General features: G+C 39.6%; 1 protein-coding gene across 3 annotated transcripts in view; it reads left to right on the forward strand.

Moving 5' to 3' along the window:
- The window catches only part of LOC119504337 (zinc finger protein 609-like), a 99955-nt gene that overhangs the window by 48931 nt on the left and 31901 nt on the right, over nt 1-19123 (forward strand). The gene's annotated exons all lie outside the window — the stretch shown is intronic.

A 19123-nucleotide genomic window follows, 5' to 3' on the forward strand; every position in this document is an offset into this window, starting at 1 on the left:
GACTTCAATCAAGGTGTTTCAGGCCGTTCAGGAGCAGAGTTTCTGTGGGGGAGAGTAACTCCCTTTGGCGTAGACTTTGGGCTTTGTGACTTTCCAGACCTTTTACATGCACAAAAACTATATAGCACACTAAAGGAAAGGGAAAAAGCACAAACGCATAATAGGTCCTCTTTAATAATTTCTTCCCTTTTAACGCCAATTTATACTTTCTGTATCTGCGTGGCCATGAAGGTCCATGTGACGTGAATTTTGTCGTCTATGACTGTGTCCAGCTGATGGTACGCAACACATCTGTGTGTGCAAACACCCGCTGACGCAGGGACGGACCGTTTTTGGACAGTGTCTGCACATTTGGATGTTCTTGTTGCGACTGTGAAATCATTTTGAAATGTAAATAAATCAAGTATAAGGGTCACTGTGCTTGTCTCAAAGTACTTCACTGGTGCACAGATGGGCTGAGGGGTCAATGGCTTGGCATGTTAAGAATTATTTCCCTCTAACTTGATATGGAGGGCAAGCTTCCTGAATTAGTATACCATGCAGTTGTTGTTGTTGTTTTTTTTTGCTGAGGTGACCAAATAGTGGCCGATTACCAAAGTATGCACTGTTTCTTCTGTGATAGTTAAATAGTGCTGCGTGCATTTCTTTCCCTACACCTTTCTATTTCCAAATATCCCAAAAGGACTTTAGGGTGTTTGTGTAGGGGCGAGGAGAGGAGGAGGATCAATAAAGGTGAAGTTAATATGGAAATGAGCTCCTCTTTGTAGAGGAGGCTGGGGAGTTGTTTAGTCCTTGGCGATGAGCTGAGCTCGCACATTCAATTATGTTTCGTAAGTGGGGCCTCGCTGTCCATCTGGAAAACTAAATTATATTTAATCATATCCATTAGGTTTATGTATCCCTTGAAGAGTGAGACATTTTGCTGTTAAATCCATTCTCTTAAGTCATATGTCACAATTATTATGATATTTTTATTGTTAATAATATAGCCGAGCACATTACTCTCGAGGTCCCGGCAATTTGGTTACTGTTGAATGATGTGACATTTAATATACCTTAAAAAATATGACGCTTTGTCTCTGTGCCGCGTGACCTTCAGACTATACTTCCCCTATATTATGATCTGGGGTTTTGTCCTGATCTAGTTAAGATGAATGTCAAACCTCAATATATCCACTTTATTTCTCCAGACCATATTCAGACACTGGTACATTGTATTAGATGTGCAGTTGTTAACTGCTGCAGGGCTTCATTGTTCCAAGTCGAAGTCGAGAACAAATACATCATGACTTGACAACTGGGGTTTTTGTAGATTTTCTAATGCATACTGTGAGTTTAATTATTAATTCAGCTCTCATCTCAAATCTAGTATTGGGTATGAATTATTAAGATCCAAAGAGGCAACGTGTTGGGAGTAAATGTACTTGGAAAACCCTTCAAATAAAAGCCAAATATAGCATGAAAAATATCTTTTTGACTGGTGTTCTGTGGCTAACTAATGTTGAAAATAAGACATAGACTAGACTAGGGCTGCAACTAACAATTATTTTCATTGTCAATTAATCTTTTGATTATTTTCTTGATTAATTGATTAGTTGTTTGGTCTATAAAATGGTGAAAAATGTCGATCAGTGTTTACCCAAAGCCCAAGATGACGTCCTCAAATGTCTTGTTTTGTCCACAACGCAAAGATATTCAGTTTACTGTCAAAGAGGAGTAAAGAAACCAGAGAATATTCACATTTAAGAAGCTGGAATCAGGATTTTGACTGTTTTTTCCTTAAATAATGACTCAAACCGATTAATCGATTATCAAAATAGTTGCCGATTAATTTAATAGCTGACATCTAATCGATTAATTGTTGCAGCTCTGGACTAGACAAACTCATTCTTACATATTACATCTTGAAAATTACAACTACATAATAGATATTTGAAACCACATAAGTCAAAGCCACTTATCTCTTACTTAACAATACTTAATTCTGACCCCCTGGCTCTTAAGACTGTCAGTCTGACAGTAAGTCCCCAGGATAAATAAAGATGGAGGTATCATCTGTGTTTATGGATAGCAGCAGGGCGGAGGGTGGGGGTGGGGGGGACTACAATGACTGCACTGACTGTTTATTTTTATCAGGGCATTAGCAGATTAGGCACTCAAACTAACAAGGTCATCAAACTGTGATGGCTGAGAGCAGCGGACCTCTGCTAAGCGGCTGGCAGAGGGAGAGAGAGAAGAGGGGAGATTTTGTGCGTTATAGTGGGTTTCACTTCACTCCCTCAACATCACCTCAGCCTGCCTTATTAGTGCTTTTAATGATCTGAAAGTACAGAGATATCATTTCTTTAGAGGCTCCCTACGAGCAGCTGCAGTGTGATGGCTTACTGCGTTGTGCAGACACGTTGTCGGATCTCCTTTGATTAAGTTTTTAGGGTGCTTTCACAAGCCAACATTTAGTCCGTTTTAATCAAACTCTGGTGTGGTTTGGTTAGGCAGTTGTTAACGCAGTAATCACACTCTGATGCGGACCGAAAAAGACGGTCCGAGACCGCTTGCAAGAGGTGGTCTCGCAAGCAAATGTTGTTGTGGCTGGTTCAGACTACACAATATCTGCCTGATTATAGCCCGACACAGCCGTCGTAGGGTGTCGGCTCGGATCGGCAACGACAATGAGTGTTGTGCGTGTCAATCGATCGTTTTATCTTATGTAGTGTGTCATAGTAGATGACAACCGACGCCGCGTCTGGGATGCCTCACGGCTTCCCGGCTGAAAGTCTAACATGTTTGATTTTGAAAGAGGAACGATGTTGGTGCTGTGAGATGGAATTGTGAAAACGAGGAAAGATTTGTGGAGCTATGTCACCAACACTCCAGCCTTTTTGATGTTTCCTCGAGGGACTAACACGACAGTGTGGAAAAAGAAAAAAAGCTGGCGTGAAGCGGAGGCACTTCAGCAACCTCATGAGTAGGCTACTGTCATTAGCATCAAGCTTCCTTCCTGATGACATCAGGCACGTCGTGAAAGACGGCCAGCGATGATTGGTCTGGTATCGACGTGTAGTCGAGTCACGGCAAGAATTTATGACTCTCAATCGCCTAATCTGACAAAGTGACCATCATAAGCGACAGAAATATTGTGTAGTCCGAATCGGGCATTAAATAAAGTCCACAAAAATAGTGACGTTTATAAAGTAATTTGAGATAAACTCGAAGAGAAGGGATTAATGCTCACAGAAGATCAGTGCCGAGTCAAAGTGAAAAAACGATCATAGTCCGTGATTCCCTGCACAGAAGTGGCAGCTCTCGAGACGCAAGAGATAAATATCGCTCCTTCGTACACGCCCCTCAGCAACGTATTTTTTAAATTTGGTCCACTTAAATTTGTGCACTGTAAAACTGAACCAGACTAAATAGAAAACTAACCAAAAGTATCAATTTCACTCTGATTCGGACAAACCAAACAGACTAAATGTTGGCTCGTGAAAGCGCCCTTAGGAACATTTCAATCTGCTTTTGTTGTTATGCCAGAGTTCATCTACTGAGTAGTTCCAAGCTGCTTTTAGATTGATTTGATACTTGCTTAAGTAGATTTATCTCCAGGTCAGCCTGTTTGGGCATATTTTGGGCCTCTCACTTAACTCCTTGGATTATTATACTCAAGTCAGCTCCAGACTATAATTATCAAAAAGAGTTATAGATGTGCTGTTTGGATCAGAAAATAAACTATCCTGCTGTGGGACTAATAAAGGATGATCTTATCTTGCGCTCTTCTAGTGACCTGCCTTTTCAACTATTTTCCCCTCTCACCAGCGTTCATTGCCCCAAGGTGTATTAAGGTGTAAAAGTCTATAGGGCTTTGAGGATGTAGTGCAGGAGCTACTGGCACCCAGTAATAGTGCACATCAGCGTCCATTAAGATAGACATGGTTCAATAGGAGCTCTGTGAGACAGCCAGCAGTGGAGGTCGATCAGAGTAGCAAGCCCTAGTTAAAGCAGCAGCATGAGGGACTGCGCGGCGAGTGCAGCTCGAACAGTATCTGCAGAACAGAGCTCAGTGCACTCCTCCACATGTACAGACACATATTTGTACTCCCACAGCCGCGGCCTTAACCTCTGCACCTTTTTATCACCTGCTTATCCATCTGAGCAGCTGAAACCTCTGCATTTCTTTTAAGTTGACAAGCCTTGCAACGTATCCTCATACAACGGTTTGTATGATATCTTTGTGCATTTTTGTCCAGCACTTATCAATTTCCACTCCAAACTTTTGAAAATAAGCTTCGGTCTTCACAGGAAACTACTTGGTTAGGTTTAGGCAACAAAACTACTTAGTTAGGTTTATGAAAATATCAACTTGGTTAAGTTTAGGCAGCAAAACTACGTAGTTAGGTTTAGGAAAAGGTGGTTTGGGTTGAAATAATACCGAAAGTGGCGATAGTTATGTACAGAAGTTACATGACAAAAACTACTTGGTTAGGTTTAGGAAAAGATCATGGTTTGTGTTAAAATGATGCTGGATGTGGCGTTAGTTAAATAGGGAAATCATGTGACAAAAACTATTTAGTTAGGTTTAGGAAAAGACCGTGGTTTGGGTTGTAATAACTACGAAAGTGGTGTAACTTAAGTAAGGAAGTTACGTGACAAATGAAACAATGTTGACTTCTGGTTTCACACGGGTTACGAACAGCGGTCTCCTGGGCGAAATTCCGGTGTTTTTTGACCCTCCCACCCACCCCGACCTAATCCCTACCCAGCATTTGTCGCTCTTTATACTTCCTGGTTAATGATACATGGATTACACACAAATTCATTTTGTGGGATATATACATACACATTATAGTGCATTACTTTTCGTAGGTATAGCTACAAACAGTGTATGAGAACAGCCTGAACCTTGAATGGATTTTGGAAGCTATTCAGGGGATTCCTACTGACTGTAATGTAGATATATTAAACATTTTATTAGTGTTTAATTATTTACATGTTGCCTTGTTGCCAAATTCCACTTAATATCAACCAATACTCACTAATTTTCATGGCTCCCACAGTCTGGCACCCACATTGAAGTGACAAGTCTGCGTTGTGCGATGTATAGTATTCATTGTTTTCTGTTTGTTTGTGTCAGCCTAAGTAGCTCAAAACAATAGAGAGTTATTTTGGCATAATTCAGATTTTTTTAAAAAGCGTGTTCATTGATGTGTTGCTTTTGGATTGTCTTTCTAATGTTTGGAGAAGGCACCACCCACAGAAAGAGCGTCAGCACAAGGGAAACAGACTAACGGAGAACATCTATTAATAGTTTGAGGTTAGGGGCTCTGGGGAAATCTCACAGCCTGAATAACAACTTGTTTTCCTTGAATAATATGTGGGACTAGTAAAATGTCTTTTGTTTCTTAGCTGATAAGGTTTCTGGATAGTGTGTCTAGGAGCATTTATTTTTGCTCGACTGCTTTAGGCTTTTGAATTCAGGCAGGAAAGTACTAGGTGCCTGAAACTGGAATTTTGGTCACAGCTGTCAACATTATGGTGAACTGTAAGCATCAAGTATGCCACACACGGAGCGAGATTTCTTTCCAGCCGTGGTCAAAGCCTCAGACTTGTAAGACGTCAAAGAGTGAATCATTGGTATTTGGGTGGGAATCTAAGGTGGCTGAGCTGTTGATGACAGTGTGTTGTCAGGTTTCCCTTTGCTGTGAGATAAGGTTTGTGACTATGGAGAAGGCTGGCGAGAGAGAAATCCTCGTAGGCTCAGCTTAGTTTATCTGGATTTCTTGCTCCCGGCACAGCCTCTCTCTCTCTCCCAGTTGGACGCAAGTGGGTGACCTTGACAAGAATGTGGCTTATTGTTGTAATAGATACTGTTGTTGCCAATTGACCTATGGTCAGAGTGGGAGGATGAGAAATGGGAGAAAGGGAAAAGGGGAGATACACAGATTAATCAATTGGTTGATCAACAGAAAAATAATCAAAGAATTGTTTTTGTCTCTCTTTTTAAGCAAAAATTACAAAAGTGTCCCATTTCCAGCTTCTCAAATGTGAGGCTTTGATGCTTTTCTTTGTGATACATGATTGTAAACTGAATATCTTTTGAGTTTTGGACTGTTGGTCGGACAAAACAAGTCAGCTGAAGACGCCGCTTTGGGCTGTGGGAAATTATAACAAGCATTTTATTCAATTTTCTGACATTTTACAGACAAAGTGATTAATAGGGTAATCTAAGAAATAGGGCTGTAACTAATGGTTATTTTCATTGTCAATTCTAGTTGATCAGCTGTTTGGTTTATAAAACGTCAGAAAATGGTGAAAAATGTCAATCAGTGTTTCCCAAAGCCAAGATGACATCCTTAAATGTCTTGTTTTGTCCTCAACTCAAAGATATTCAGTTTACTGTCATAGGAGTAAAGAACCCAGAAAATATTCACATTTAAGAAGCTGGATTCAGAGAATTTGTACTTTTTTTTTCTTAAAAAATTACTCCGACCGATTAAACGATTATCAAAATATCTGGCGATTCATTAAATAGTTGACAACTAATCTTTTAATTGATTAAGCGTTGCAGCTTTACGAAGATAGAACAGGCAGATCAATCGATAACGAAAATAATCTTTAGTTGCAGCACTTCGTGCCAGTATTCAATGTTACTATTAACTTTAGTTGCATTACCAAAGTAGTGTAGATTGTATTGCTAAGAATATCCAGCCACTAACCACTAACTGTCAAACCACAGACGATCTTCTAAACCAACCAAAGAATAGTTTTGTTCCTGTTAATAAAGTACAGATCCAGTTCCTGAGTAAGGCTTTCAGCATATTTTATCAGCAGTAAAGATAAAGATTGTTCATGTTGCACTGCTTCTATTTGGAGATCTTTTAGTCCTCATGATACCCCCACCCCCAGTGCACTCCTAACCCAACCCCCACCCTGTCATCCAACAAACAATACCAGGCGTAGGCTCAAGGCAGCCAGCTGAGCCAGGGAGAGAGGAAAGGAAGGAATTAGGTTGACAAGGTCAAGCTGAACCAAGACAAGAGAATAGTGTACCAAACCGCCTGCTATGTGTCAACCAGCCAGGCACTCAGATTGACTGCCAGATTCTCTGAGATAAACAGGTGCAAGTGATGTCAACTTTTCTTGGTAAGAAATTTAGCTAATCTTTCCGATTCTCATTTGTTTTGAGGATCTCCATTGTCATAATGACGAGAGGAAAGGTTTAGTTAATGAGGGGTTAACGTACTTGTATTTAGCTCTTCACATGCGTCATTAGACAAGTTAAGTATTTAATACGTTAGTTAGTTTAATGAACTTGTGACCGCAATAATAATAATCTGCAACATTTAAGAACAACTTGGTCCAGACTGAAACATCTCAGCAGGTATTGGATGGATTGCCATTAAATGTACTATTATTCATGGTCCCCAGAGGATCCACCGACTTTTCATTTAGTGCCATCATGACGTTGATATTTGTGGTTTTGAGTAAAATGTCTCAACAACTATTGAATGAATTACAGTGGAATTTTATACACACATTCATGTCTTTCTTAGGATGAATAGAGTGGTGTAGGGATGGCGTATTTTTGTAGGCCATCCAGGAAGTTAGCATCGCACTGGTTCCCTCGACAAAAAGCCAATGGGATTTTGCCATTGGATTTGGGATTATTGTAGAAAATAAACTCTGTGGCCAACAAACATTGATGATGCTTGCACTTCACCACTACTAAGTGGTAGTAGTTTGGCGTGATGACGTTTAGTAGTCTCGTTTAGCCACTTGTTAGCAACCGCCTTTTTTAGGACATGAAAAAACTTCAAAATTCACGAGTGGGGTATTTACTGACATATTTAAGATCTCTCAAGCTTGTGTTAACCACAGACCTTATTTCATACATCTAACCGAAAACCCATTGACTTTCAGACGAGGAAGTGCTAAAATGCTAACTCATTTTCAGGTTTTAGGACTCATTCCTGCAGCACTCTATTGTAACATTTTTGATTCCTTAACTTTTCCTCAGCGCCATAATCAGGTTTCAATCTTAATTTGTCTAATGCTTTGGTTTATAACCAAATACCTGCAAAATGATTGACATTCCCGTCAGTTGTTCTTTGTGTGTAGTGCTAATTAGGAAATATTAGCATGCCAACACGCTGAAGTAGGATGATGAACATGGTAAACATCGTTCCGAATATCTTTGAGTTGTGGACAAAATAAGACATTTGAGGACGTCATCCTTGCTTTGGGAAACACCTTTTTCACCATTTTCTGGCATTATATAGACCAAACAACTAATCGATTTAATCAAGAAAATAATCAACGGATTAATCGACAATGAAAATAATTGTTAGTTGCAGCCCTACTTCACAGCGTTGCTAGCATGGCTGTAGTCCTGTTTGAATATGTGAAGGGGAAAGCTAAAACGGGGTGTTAAGTTCCCCTTTAGTACCCAATATTTTTTATAATACACTGAAAAGGCATTTAAAGCAGTTTCAGTTTTTGTTTTTTTTTACAACTTGGCTTTTGTTTTAATTGCTGAAATCTGGGGACGCAGCAACTTTGCCAGCAGCACTACAGCGACTAAACAGCCAGAAAGGTTGTAAACAAACCTCTAGTTTTACCAAATATTTGGTCCAGTTCCACTTTTGCAGTTTCATCGTGGTAGTAAAAGGAGAGGAGTTTTTCCTCATTGTGACTTTGCTTTACCGGGCAAATTAGGCCACTGCTTCATAAGTGAGCAAATTGGTAAGCTCCACTTATCTTGGCTCAGTCCTCTACCCCGCGGTCCCCTGTGCCTTCTGTCTTTTTATATCACTTTTACTTCCCATCATGCTGCTGGTAGCTGCAGGAGCAGTCTCTTGACTAATATATGTTGTCCTTTCATCAGGGAGTGCATGTGTCTCCACAGGTAAAGCCTCTCATGCTGTCTGAAGAGGTTTCTCTCTCTTTGACGAAGCTTTGTGTACTTTTTGCCGTCAGTATAATCAAAAGGCCGTGGTTCAATAGTAGCTCTGATGAATGTGTCACACTAAAAAAGATATTAAATTTGATTACCACTGAAATTTACAGCAAATGTGGAAGCATTACTCGTCTTTCTAACAGTTAAGCTGTGATTCACAGCTGTTGCTAAAGGCTGCGAGATGAAAGTTTACTCAGTGCGGCATGTGAAGCTGTTGCTTTCGCAGACATTTTTCATGTTTATGTCTCGACTTTCACTGCTCTATTTTACGAACGCGGAGGTTGCGTTGCATCATAAAAATGAGCTGTAACGTTGAGTGCCAAAATGTGTCAGAATTTCCTGGAGGCATTTAGAAAATTACATGTTGTGTAAGGGTTTAGTTTTAGTCGGCTTTTAAGTTGAAATGCAAATGTGTTTTACATTAATTCAAACTCCAAGTCTGTTATATGAAATATGTGTCATTTATATGCCTGTATTGTTAAAGAGTCATATGGCGAATGGCGTCTTTGCCAGACAATAACTGTTTACAGTGAAATGCCGGCTCACTCATTATGGCTCCAAAGAAGATTGTAGGTCATGGGTGACCAGCTTCATCACAGCTTAGTTTCCTCTCTGTATTATTTATGTGTGGTTATGCTTTCCTGAAAGCACAATTAGCTGTGAAGAAGATTGAGAAGAGTTGCCTAGAAACTAGAGTGCCTTTTGCCAGCTGCTGGTCTACAATAGATGTCAGGTGTTCCTGTTTTCTTTTTTCGGTTTCTGTGATTACTCGGAGCTTCAAAGAGCACCAGTGTGGTTTTAGTAAAGGAATTAGACCAGTGTGCCGTGTTTGAAAACAATCGGGAGGCGTTCACGACTTGAATCCAACCACTTTATGTCTCTTTTTATTCTGTCTTTTGGCTGATTGTAGTAGTCAAATAAAATGAGGCTCATGCATTTGTTTTCAATTGTGGCTTAATGCTAATGACCATGCTACTTCAATAATACGGCTCACTTGAAAAGCTGATTGTAAGCTGATAATCAGACTCTACATTGCAGTTGTCTGGACTGGTTAGGATTTAAACGCTGCTGTCCTTAGGCGACATCCACACTAATAATACGATCTCAACCCAGACAAGTGTTTCAGAATTAATCTTCATCCATCCTACCACGCCTGAAAACGCATATCACACAACCATTCACGTACACTGGGCATGCACAGGCCAGTTTAATTGCAATTAAACACATGATTGTCCATGATTAATCGTGATTAATCGCAAATTAATCAAATTATTTTTATCTGTTCAAAATGTACCTTAAAGGGAGATCGCAACAAGCTAGCTTGACATGGTTGGTACCAATGGATTCCTTAGGTTTTCTAGTTTCATATGTTCTTCACTCTACCTTTAAAACTGTGCTCGCTACAACCTCTCAAAGATTGATTGCGTTAATGTGTTAAAGAAATTAGTGGCGTTAAAACAAATTTGCATTAACGCGTTATTGTTGCGTTAACTTTGACAGCCCTAATGGTCGGAATAGTCTGGACACTAGGGAGAAACGTAGCAAAAGTTCTGCGTTTTAAAATGAAAACGTATTAGTGTGGATGTAGCCTTAAATTCATTATGTGGATTCAACAACATTCAGATTACAAGTTCCCATGTTGTTTCTAAGACAGCCAAATAAAGGAGCTCGGGTCCCTTTTTCTCTTAACTGGGTGTCATGTGGTGCTGAAAGAGGCACCGACCAGAGCCAGCAAGAAGTGAAATCTCCACCGGCCTTTGACCTCACTAACTCACCAAAGATGTTCACAGGGTTTGCCCCCGGTGTCAAAAAGAATTACATAATTGAAGCGGGAACACTGAACTCAGCCAACTAATGGCACTTCAGCAAGGACTCCTTTTTACTTAATAATGGCCCCCTGTGTCAGGAAGAATTACGTTTTCTCTTTTCGAGACAGATGTTTTCTCCCTTTTGATGTTGGAAACAGTGTTGAATTCCCCTGGCTTTATCAGGCCGGAGAATCTATACTGTTCAATGGTTAAACAATCAACAAGAGCCAATTTAGATCAATAATGGTCTTCTCAGACTGCCGTTGTGAAGCTCTAAATACTTCAGATTATTATTATTGATTCGATTTTAATTCAGGCCGCTACAATTCGATTGAAACTCGTTTCAAGACTTTTTCTTTCTGTTTGACATTCAGAAAAGCACAGTAATTCATATCAATCATGAAAAAGTCAGATGAATGGGCAACACTTTAATTTGAGTCCCCTATTTAGCGTTTAAGCAGTATATAAACATTGAATAAATGGTTTATAACACACCATAATGTACTTTTAAGCTGATATAAGTGTTTATTAATGTATTTATCAACAAGTTTAACTCCTCCTTTGGACACCCATATGTGGAGGCTGGTGTATAAACAGATAATTAATGACAGTATAGTGAAACATTGTCGGAACGACATAAAATATGTCTTCGCAATTGTCGATAAATACTGTACATTTGTAAACACTTAAAAATGTCTTGATAGCTACGTACAACAACATTAGGGCATGTTATAAACCATTTATCAAATGTTTATGTACTGCTTACAAATACTAAATAGGGGGACTAAAAGTGTTACAGATGAATTCCCCTATGTCCCTATATTAACAGGCAGGTTGAATGAACCACATGCTCCATTGCCCTCAATGTAGCTTAACTTTACGTTGTTATTGTTGTGATTTACTTACATTTCACTCGTCTCGTTGGCTTAATAAACCCACAACAGTTATTTTTCTGTAATATTGAATACTGTAGCCACTCTTTTGTACATTACATGCTCTTCAATGAAAAAAAATTGACCCATAAAGCGCTATTTTAAGATAAGAGATGATAAATCCACATCTGCGGTTAATCCAAATGACCTAGCGTGCGTTATCTGACCTGACCTCACAGACCCCACATCCAACTCGGGTTAAACGCAAGTCTCGACTTTGGTTTAAAAGGGTAAACACAGACTTCTATCATGCATGGGTGTTTCTCTTAAGAGACAGAAAGCATGAGTGGGCACACAAAATCAGCATGTGAGAAAGAGAAATTGCTTATGGTGCTTATTTTATAGCTACTAACGCAGAAAAAGCACCAGAAAGAAATGTGATTTTCTGGTTTAGCAGTGATGTGTATTGAACTACTGTTGCAGACATGATTCTCTGTGACCTGTAACAGCAGTCTCACATGAAAGAGTAAGCCATGACCATGAACAGGCATTTATTATCCAGTGTCGAACATGAGGTTAGTGTATGAAAGGCCTGTTGTTAAGAATGATTGTTGGAAACAATAATATCTGTTTTACACATCACAAAGTCACATGATTTTGAATACAGATACTTTTAAGTGGTTACACATAACCAGTCTAATGTTTTACAATGAGTTCATAGGCATCAGGCATTTTGGCTCCCTTAGATTTCCTTTTGTTTTTGTTGTTTTTCACTACCCAGTATTTGTGATGCATGATTAACAAGCTTGTTTTCCGATGTCATGAAACTCTACAAAATGAAATTACAAAACAAATCATCCATGTCCTTCTTTGTGACACTAATGGTCATTTCTTTGTTTCTCCACGTGTCTCCATTCTAGCAAGTTTAATAGTCAGTAGAGTAGTAGAATAATAGCTGTTGAAACATTTCAATGGTTCTCAGAGTCAAGTTAAAGTACTGGTATTGCTGACTTAAGTATGGTGCACAATGCATTAGGGCTGCACGATATGAGGAAAATATGCAATACGCGCTAACGTTGAATATCGCAATGACAATATTAATTGTGATAAATTAACAGATATTAAAGTGTAGGGATGCCACGACACCAGAAATTTAGTAGTCGATACCAATACCAGTGAAATCCCACGATTCTCGATACAGATTCAATATCGTGGTTAAAAAACAAAAGCAAAACAATAAATTCCATGTATTTCAACATGCACTCCTTTATTACTGGTTGCGTACTGGTTCTTGTTAGGAAGGTAAAACAGTCATAGTTTTTCGACCAAAAACTACATTTTATAAGATAACATTCAAACACACCATAATAACGTTAGAATTTACCTTTGCCCGATACTAGTTTTTACTGAATAGAGCCTGAACACATCATAATGGCTCTTCCTGTTAAACGTTAGCTGTTAGCTCCGTGCAGGACTGTGCTGCTTACCGGCTGCTAAGAGCTAATGCTAACTAGCTCTCGTCTTGCCGCTTTCAGCACAGAGTTGTTGTATTTGTTGTTGTACAATGTAGCGTTATCTGGACTGAGTTTACTGCGTTCCAAACACATTTTCTATCATCCCCAGGATGTTAGTCTCAAGCCTTGGCGGTACTGTAGAAAAACGAGTGCCGCCATGTTTTCAGAATTTTGGCATCGACTTGGTACTGAAGTATTTGTTCTCCTTACATCCCTATTTCAGGGTATCACAGTCTTTCGCAGTGTGTTAATCATGCAAGTTGACATCGCAATGAAAAAAACAATATAGTGTGCAGCCCTACAATGCATGCTTTGGTCAACTATATTGTGGCTCCACACCACCCTCAACAGAGTACAGCCAAGACAGGTGTCTCCGTATGACACTGCAGTGTAATCCTTTCGTAATCCTCGCCCAAGCTCAGCGCTCAGTTTCTTAATCCCAACTCTAATAAACAAGTTAAAGCTGAAGTTAATGTGTCCAGTAAAAAAGTGCAGCAAGCGTCTTGTCTGTCACGGGTGAGTTATTGTGTGATCGCTGGAAACCCAGGCAGAGTTCCCCCTCTGTCAGCACTGTGAGGTATGCTCGCAGATTCATAGGATTTTTGTCTGTCAGTTGAACATTATTCTTGCCAGTGTGGCTTTCCAGAGGAGTCGGCATGGGGTTTCAGTTAAGAAAAGGTTTGCGTGACACTCAGGCATTGTGTGGTTTTGGGGGAGATTTCAGAATCCGTTTGTAAAGTCTTGCAAGGAGGGAAGAAATCATGGAATTTGGCATCGGCTGAGCATCGAGCAGAGCCTTGTGTAATCTGACAAGTTGTGTAGTTCAGTTGCATGTGGTTTTTCGAAAACCCCCGGACAAGACGTCAGACATTTCACTGTGTGGGTTTACATTCTGCAGCCCCAGAGTGAAAGTCCTTTTGTTCACTCGTCCATTGATGGAACTTGGAAATAAAGCACCACTGTTCATGCACATTGTAAACTGGTCCCGTGGTCGTTGTGATCCTATTCTAATTAATTTGTACCATTACAGAGTGAATGGTTCTTTTATTGTGTAGTGGTATTAGACTGGCTTGTCACTTAATGATAATTCTCCTGTCTTTTTGGCTTGGTAGCAGGATTTAAGTGGAAAAAACTAAGCTCATCCAGTAAAGGTTATGCTCAATTTGAAATTGTAAAATAGGGCTGTGAAATTCAGCAAGATGATTTGATTCATATACATTATTAACCTCTGGAATACAGGATGTAATTCCTCTGAGAATCACCAGCATTCAGTGTTTTTAAAACAAATAAGTGGAGAGTTAAAAGGCTTCTCATACAAAGGCTTTACTTGGAAATCAGGTGAATCCTTGAAGTTCACTCTTGTCCTCTTCTTTTCTTTTATTCATCCAAGCATTAGCCTCCCGTCATTTTAAATTGGGGTTTTTATAACTCATTGCCTGGTCATCAGAAATGCATTTTGTTATAAGAATGACTGTCAATCAGGTTTTTTATAGTGTCTAGGCTGGAGCTGAAACAATTAGTCGATGAATCGAGTAGTCGATGGACAAAAATAATCTGCAGCTATTTTGATCATTTAAATTTTGACTATTTTTAAGCAAAAATGCCAAACATTGTATTCAGCTTCTCCAATGTATTTTGTCATTGTAAACCGAATATATTGGAGTATTGGACCGTTGGTTGTACAAAACAAGACATTAGCCATTTTTCTAGGGCTTCCCCCTCTTAGTCAATTAGTCGACTAATCTGTCATTCTAGTCTTAGACTAAGATTACTTTAGTTGATTAGTCATTTTTTTATGCTCTTTTATGCTTTTTTCATGCTGAATGACTTATTTCTAAGATACTTAAGAGCACATCTCTGGTACACACAAGATTTAAAGTGGTGCCTTTGTGTGATTTTTTTTTTTTGTGTGGAGAAACTCAGTTTTACAGATCTGTCCATTAAATCAACTAATTGATTGGCCAACAAAATCGTATGAATGTTCTTTGGTCAAGGACAGCCCTACATTTTTCACTATTTTCTTACAATTTATAGACCAAACGATTAATCAAGAAAATGTCATGCAGATTAATCGGCAATGAAAATATTAGTTAGTTGCAGCCGTAGTCTGGGCTACGCTAATATAAAGAATGTGCACATGTCAGTGAAAGAAAATAATAATGGCTAAAGGAACTTACTACTTGTTTGGGCCTAAACTTGAGTCGGCATTAGGGGTGTAAGAAAATATTGATACGCTTGAGTATCGCGATATTATGTTTTGTGATATTTTGTTAATTCTCAAAAATACTATTGAATTTGTTTAACTCAGATTTTATGCATATGGTGGTGTGTTTTTTATACTATGGCAGTTTTCCTAAAATTAGATAAAAAAAATTAAATATTGATTTGCTTACAGTATCACAATATATTGAATCGTAACCCCTGTATCACGATATGTATTGTATCGCCAGATTCTCGCCGATACAGTCAGTGGTTAAGTGGCAAAGACATTCTTGTGCAAGCTTTATTTGTGGTGGAAATCTGGAGGTCGTCGGCTTTCACAATGTTCGGCTAAAGATAACTGGACAAACAGATGTAGGCTCTCTCCCAACAGTAGATCAACAAAGTCAACAACCCTCGACATGAGCACTTTATACACCTGGGCCTCTGAGTTTATTGATAAGCACGGCCCACTACCAGCCAAAAGAAAGAAGGAAATTGATAAGGTGAATCTAATAATATGAGTTTACTATTTAACCTAATTTCATTTAGGAACAGCTATTTCCAGGCCATTATTAAGTCGCTTAAGTTGAGTCAATTTAGAGGAGGCTGTGCATGGACGTGTTTGCACCTTTCACCGTTGGCTGTCACTCTGAAGGGCGGTTCATTGTGTGGTCATGTCTGCGGCTCTCTGTGTCTCCATGAGGCCCAGGAACAGTATGTGGTGACAGCTCGGCTGATTACCTGTCCTGTCTCATTCAGTCAGCCGGCCTGCAGCTTGGCTACATCATGCATCAGAAACTGACACGCGGTGATTACGATGTCGTTAGGCCTCACTCTCTGTCGCTCTCTGCACACATTAATTTGTTCTTCCTCTGAGCACCGGGAGAAATGGGCTATCCATGCTCATTTCTGTAAACCATGAAATATGAAGCTTCTCTGATGACAAGTCTTGAGCTAATATTAAATTTCATCAGGGACTAATGTTTGGTTTTCAAAGCACTCGGTTCATCACTGATTCAGATTCCTCATGCAGAGATTGATCTGAAATGTCTCACACAGCATAATTCATGGCGGTATTGCTTTCAAATAACTAGTTTTATAAATCATGATCCATTATTAATCTCAATTAATCAAATTAATTAAAAATGCATCAAAAAGTGTTGTTCACCATGAGAAATCACCACCAGCACAAATCCACCATGGATTCAGAATCATATAATATTCTAAAAGTGCATCTCAAATGGAGACACAACAGTATTAAAAAAGTCAGATTTAAATGCTAATCTTTCTTATCCATCTTCCTTGCACAGTTTATGCTTTTATTTGGTAGGTTATTATAGCAAGCCTTTGCTAGACTTCCAAAGTGTGACTCAGTCTTTGCAAGATTGCAATCATTATGAAACTCCAAAACACTGGATGAATGTCAATTTTATTTATTTTATTTTTATGCCTTGCGAAAAGCAGAAAAAATATACTTCTAATACCCTTTTCCCACCAGGATTAGCACGTATATGCAGTTTTTTTAAACCTGGGAAAACATGCTAAAAATAGGAGATAGACTCCTTTCCCATTGCGAGTATGCCGTTGCCCTGGCCTTCCTGTTTTTTTATTCCTGCTGTGTCACATTCAATGTCATGGATGTGCCTGCCGACACCGTAAGCAGGGTTAATAAACAGTAAAAATTTTGTGGTTGTAATATCTGTTACTTATTCAGTCTCTCTTTCAAACTGTTAAACCAGAGTTGGTGATCAGAGCTGGAGCCGATAAATACCTGTGAATACTGCAGTCATTTGTCCCGGTAGTGACAAGTGAATGCAGCTTTATACCAAGTACAAATGAAGCTAAATGTCATTCGTTTTGCAGGTATTTGGTCAATAACTGGACTAATCAAAATTATGATTCATCTTCTGGGAAAAATGTTATGCTAGTCCACCTAGTAAATGCTGAGATATTTCTCAAGATAGCTTAAAAATTTGACCTGCTGGTGGCGCTAGAGGAAAAGTCGGGGGATCATCAAAGTCACTGGGATACATCCTCAAGGGATTATCAAGTTGTACCAACATTTTCATCCCTATAGAGTGCTACAGGAATGAGTCCAATACCCAGAAATGAGTTAGCATTTTAGCACTTCCGGTTCCGTCGTCTGGAAGTCAATGTTTTTTTGAATGGGTTTTTAGTTAGATGCCTGAAATAAGGTCTGCTGACAAGCTGAAGATATTTTAACGTTTTGTTCTACAACAAAAATACGTCAGTAAATATCCCACTTCCCAAAAAATGCGGTTACTAAAAAGTCACAAAATGAGACTAGAAGATGTCATCACGCCGACTCGTCCGCCTTTACAGCCTCGTCGTGTATACTCGAGTTCATGCGACCGTGGTGTAGTTCGTTTATAGCCTAACGGTAGCTTTTTACTTCTGGCGATTGTATTCACGCTTCAAAAATTTGTGAAGATTATTTTACAGAACAAAATGTGTCCGTATCATAAACGTTTGTTTGTGACAGAGTTAATTTTCTGCTATAATCCAAAACCCAATGGAAAAAATCCCATTGGCTTTTTGTTAAGGGAACCCAGTGCGATGCTAACTTCCTGGTTGGCCTACAAAAATACGTCATCCCTGCAGCACTTTATGTGGATCGGAATTAAGCAGTCTCTTTGATATATGCTGTGATAAGTAGTTTTAGTTCTCCACATCACACTCAGTTTGGTAGATTAAGTAAATTAAAACAATTATTTAAAGGGCGTACAGGCTTATAATCCAATGTGTCAATTGTTATTTTGTCTTCTAAGTCTAATTGGATCCTGCATTGGCGGCGTATTCCTGAGTACTGAGTGGTTTCTGCCCAATTAATAAATGTGGTGTTGGCTGCAGCATGGCATTCCTCCTGCAGTTCAGTGCTAATGATTTGGAGCGCTTTAATGTCGACTGCCTTGAATGAAGAGCACTAAGCCTGGTGTCACCGTGGCCCTTAAATCACCATTAGTCTTCCTCTTGCTGTCTCTTTTCCGCCTACACACTTTTCTACCTCCAGTCGTCTCTTGTGTGCTTCCCCTCAGTTGCTCTCATCCTCTCCCTCCCGTCCTGTCCTTTCCACGTCGGCCCACTGTCTCTTCCTGGCTGTCACAGTGTGTCAGAACAGGTGGAATCAATTACTGACCCTCGCCAGCCTGCTCCCTTGCCACAACTGGCTCTTTAGTTGGGGGAATTAATGAGTGATCAGCCTGTGAGATGATTTGGTGTCACGGATCTCGCTCGGCGGTGTGCGAGGGAGGAAAGCTGGGGGAGGGATTGTTTGAGCAATCCTGCATAACTAATTCTGTCCTTCCACAAAGGCAGTCAAAGCAGTTCACATGTCCCTCCCTGCCTTCCTTGCCTGCTAATCACCTCTAAGGTTGAGGAAAGACACAGAAGTATATTACAACACTAAGTGCTACTGCACTCTTTCGCTGATTAAAGGGGACCTATTATGTCTATTTTCAACTGCATACTTGTACTTGGGGTTTCTACTAGAGCACGTTTACATGCTTTAAAAACACTTTACTTTTCTCATACCGGCTGTGCTGCAGCACCTCTTTCCACCCTGTGTCTGAAATGCTCTGTGTTTCCAAACTCTTCAGACTCTACTCCAGCTCCGTTCGAACTACCTTTGCTTGAGGGCGTGCCAAACTAACTGCAAGACAAAATGTGTTACTCGGTGACATCACCATGTTACGGAAGAAAAGGCGGGACTTCAATCAAGGCGTTTCAGGCAGATCAGGAGTAGGGATGTGGTGTTGAGGG

The sequence above is a fragment of the Sebastes umbrosus genome, chromosome 2 (genome assembly GCF_015220745.1).
Source record: "Sebastes umbrosus isolate fSebUmb1 chromosome 2, fSebUmb1.pri, whole genome shotgun sequence".
Classification (NCBI taxonomy): Eukaryota; Metazoa; Chordata; class Actinopteri; order Perciformes; family Sebastidae; genus Sebastes; species Sebastes umbrosus.